The sequence below is a fragment of the Pteropus medius genome, unplaced genomic scaffold (genome assembly GCF_902729225.1).
Source record: "Pteropus medius unplaced genomic scaffold, Ma_sr-lr_union100, whole genome shotgun sequence".
NCBI classification, from domain to species: Eukaryota; Metazoa; Chordata; class Mammalia; order Chiroptera; family Pteropodidae; genus Pteropus; species Pteropus medius.
The window spans coordinates 7,912,051-7,916,275 of NW_024342257.1; the positions used below are offsets into that span (position 1 = coordinate 7,912,051).

At 29.3% G+C, this 4,225-nt stretch overlaps 1 non-coding gene across 1 annotated transcript; it reads left to right on the forward strand.

The window, feature by feature from the left end:
- The first annotated feature begins 3,911 nt into the window (after positions 1 to 3,911).
- On the forward strand, positions 3,912 to 4,122 carry LOC120600118 (small nucleolar RNA U3). The gene has a single exon (XR_005652111.1). It is a non-coding gene; the product is annotated as a small nucleolar RNA U3 (small nucleolar RNA).
- Positions 4,123 to 4,225: the final 103 nt, after the last annotated feature.

Below are 4,225 nucleotides of genomic sequence, written 5' to 3' on the forward strand. Positions count from 1 at the left end.
TTTCATCTGTATTTTATAATATGAGACTGGAGGGCATCAAAAAAGAGATAATGAAAAAGAGAAGCAAACTTTTAAGCATGGAGAGACATCAAAACATAGATAAATGTGTCCAACAGAATGTCATAAGTATTTTAAATCAGAGATCATTAATTAGACTTATGTTAGGTTCTCCATGCATTGAATAGCCAATACTACATACCATAAAATATCAGTAAATGTTAAATACATGAATGAACTTTACCGATATAATAAACATGCTTATGAACATTTCTTGGTCTCTAAAATTAATCTGTTCATCTTTCCCAAGACTCAAACTAGAATATTCCCTGTATTAATTAATTTCTGAGTCCACTGCAGAAAGAGGAGTAGACCTAAATTTCGATCTAAATTTAAATATCAGAGTGTTATTACATAAGTATATCAACTATAAACAGCAAACATATTTCAATGCTCTGGAAGACAACTCAATAAGTTACAAGTAAATCATGGTTTGTATTCACCATCGACTTGCAAAACACACTGCTTATAGCACACAAGCCCTGATATTTTTATACATATGATGAATTAGAAGCCAAATTCAATAATATACACCTATAAGGGCCCCGGTGATTCTAATATAGTGAGTGTTTATATTAAACTGATTATGCTAACACTACTTCAGGTTGTGCTTAATGTTTTTAGTTTCTGAATGCTTAGCTTAATATATCACATACTAGCATTTCACCTCTGATTATTATTTTGTGTTTGTTTGTATGTGTTTGTGTGTGTGCATTAACAATAAAATATCATGAAAAAAAGATACCTAATTATTTTTCTTATCAATCCAAGCTGGATTTCAAATTTTATTTTTGGAGAGAAATTTTCGGAAACTAATGATTTTTGTCCAAGAAATCAACATTCTGTTTATAAATCATAAAAATTTATAACTGCAAGAGACCATTTAAATGATTATACAATTATTCACTCTGCCTCTTCAAATAACTGCATTTTTGAAAAATCCAACATCAATTAATTTACCTAGTTTTCAGACTTCCAAAAATTTTTAGTTTTAAAAATTGCTCTGAACCTGTCCCAAAGGGGCAATATTCTTCCCTAAAGTCTTCTCTACCCACAAGACTAAAGCAGTACCAAAACCAGACTTTGTCTAAGACTACTCTTCATAAAATAAAGCAATAATTTAGAAGCTATAAGGAAACAGACGTAAAGAGAGGAAACAGATGATTTCTAAAAAACAGACAGTAGGCCATTATAAAAAGATGAAAACAACATTATTTAGACAATTTGCTGTGGAAACAAATTAGTTTGACAAATATTTTTTGAGAGAATAATCAGTGCAAAACTCTACCAATATGCTCTAAAATTGGACAGAAAACAATTTTAAAAAGTCAGAAGCAGAGGGATTATTTCTTGTTTTTTGGTATTTGAGGAAAGTACAGTCATGCAGATATGAAGGATTATAAGCATGCAAAGCAAAGGAAGTAATAGGTAGCTGAGATTAGTGAAGCACAGAGTATACAAAGGAAGTGTAGAATTGAAATATAGACTGAAATAATATAGAAAAAAAAACCCTCTAATTACCAAGCTAAGAATATTGGAATTCAATTAGTAAGCAATAGAAACCACTAGAAGCCTTTGCACAGAAAGGCAACCAATTTTATCAAGTCTATATCTTAGGAATGTCGTTTAAACATCAAACAACCTCACACAACACAAAACAGCCATTCACTCTGTTGTTTAACATTAATACAGCTAGGTGTTTTTATAATGATCAATCTGAGTCATAAACAAAATTTGTGAGATCAATAACATAAAGTATGTAGGGGAGGTTAAATAAAAGTATAGTTTTTGTAAGCAATTTAAATTGTTATTAGTTTAAAATAGTTATAACTATAAAATATTTTATGTAAGCCTTATGTTAACCACAAACAAAATACCTAGACGATAAAAGAAAATGAGAAAGGAATTGAAGCATGTCTACACAAAAAATCAACAAAACACAAAGAAAGACAGAAAGAAAGAAAACGTGGGATGAAAAAGTTATGACAGAAAAAACAATTAACAGAAAAGGAATAGTAAGGCCTTTTCTAAGAATAATTATTTTAAATTAAATGAATTATACTCCCCAATCAAAAGACACACAGCAGCTGGAGACAAAAAAAAAAAAAAAGTATCCAACTGTATGCTCTATACAAAAGACTCATTGTAGATTTAAAGATACACATAAGCTAAAAGTGAAAAAATTGGAAAAGGTATTCCATGCAAATGTCCATGAAAGAAGGAAGACAAAAGTTTACTTTAAGTCGCAAACTGTTCACAAGTGTCAAATAAGGATATTATATAATAATAAAAGGATCAATTCACCAAGAAGATATACCAACTATAAATAAATATGCACTCAAATTCAGAGCACCTAAATATATGAGGTAAACATTGACAGAAATAAAGGGCAAAATAGGTAGCAACATAATCAATTTCATAAGCATTTAGATTCCACATATTAATGAGATCATGTAGTACTTGCCTTTCTGTGTCTGGTTTATTTTATTTAGAATAATGTCCTCTAACATGAGGTTCTAACATGTTTTCACAAATGACAGGATTTCCTTCTTTTCAAGAATGAATAATACTCCATTTTTATGTATGTGTATATATATATATATATACATACATAAAAGAAAATGTGGTGTGTGTATATATATATGTGGTGTGTATATATATATATATAAGAATATATATATGCATATATATATATATGTGGTGTGTATATATAAATGTGGTGTGTATATATATGTATATATACACACCACATTTTCTTGATTTATTCATCCAGTTTTGGATACTTAGATTATTTCCATATCTTGGCTATTGTGAATAATGCTGTAATAAACATGGGAGTGCATATGTCTCTTCAAGATACCAATTTCATTTCTTTTGAATATATATCATTTTGGTTGTCAATTATAAATTGATAAAGCTAGAAAGATTGATAAAAATTTCAATATAAATAAATATAAATGGTTAAATATGTTTGAGCATTAAAAGGTATAAACTTCACATATCTAGCTAATTAGCAGAACATAGTACAATGATTCAAATTCCATTCTCAGTTTCCTGTTCTGCAAAATTGGGATAATATAATACTTCCCTCATAGGATGTGTAAGGATTAAATGAGTTCATACATGTAAAGTGTTTAGAGCAGACTGTGGTATATATTAAATGTCGGATAAATGTTAATTAACAGTGCATGCATCACAGATGACTTACTTGATAGAATGCCATAATAATTATATCTATCTATCTATCTATCTATCTATCATCTATATATCATCTATCATCTATCTATCTATGTATTGATCTACCTATCTATCTATCTATCACCTATTATTATCATCACCATCATCATCATCTATCTATCTAATCTAAAATACAGTGTCTGTGTCAGAATTTAATAGCCTTCAGTCAAGAACTATTCCCTTGGTATTCTATTCCATCATAATTAAGTTTATAATGTTCATAGGCTGGAAAATAGAATGTTATGTTGCCTTTATGGTTATCCTTATAATACATGAAAAATATAAAATATGTTGCCTGATTTATTTAGATGAAATAGTTTTAGCTCTTAAATTGACTTAAGAAGTTCTAGATTTCATTACTGTAAGCATTTCCCTTATTCTCTTTGAAACTTGTCTATATTGATCTCAAAATTTCAACACTTAATTGCAATAGAAATTTAAGTACTCTAGCTTCCTGCGGTCCAAGATAATTGAAAATTTAACAAACATTTTGAAATTCAAAGAATACTGATGATTCAAGCACTAATCATACATAAACAACATTATGAAGCACTGTAGCAGCAGATAGTTGGGAAACCATATCCTTGACCCAGATATGCCTTTAGAAAAGAAATATGAAGACCATACTTTCAGGGATCATTTCTATAGTTTGTTACTAGAGAAGTTTCTCTGAATGTATAGAGCATCGGAAACCACGAAAAGGAAGTACAGTATTTTGTCCTGAGCGTGAAGCTGGTTTTTGGTGTTGCATTTGCAACTACTATTAGCTATTGATGATCATTCTTCTTTCTCTTGGAGAGAGTGAGGAGAGAATGCAGTCTGATTGGTTCTTGTTTAACTAAATACACTAATGTTACAATGTTTCAATTTTTCTAATGTATAGTTACATTTGTATTCAGTTTTGCTTTTTTATTTCAATCTTTGTTGGTCC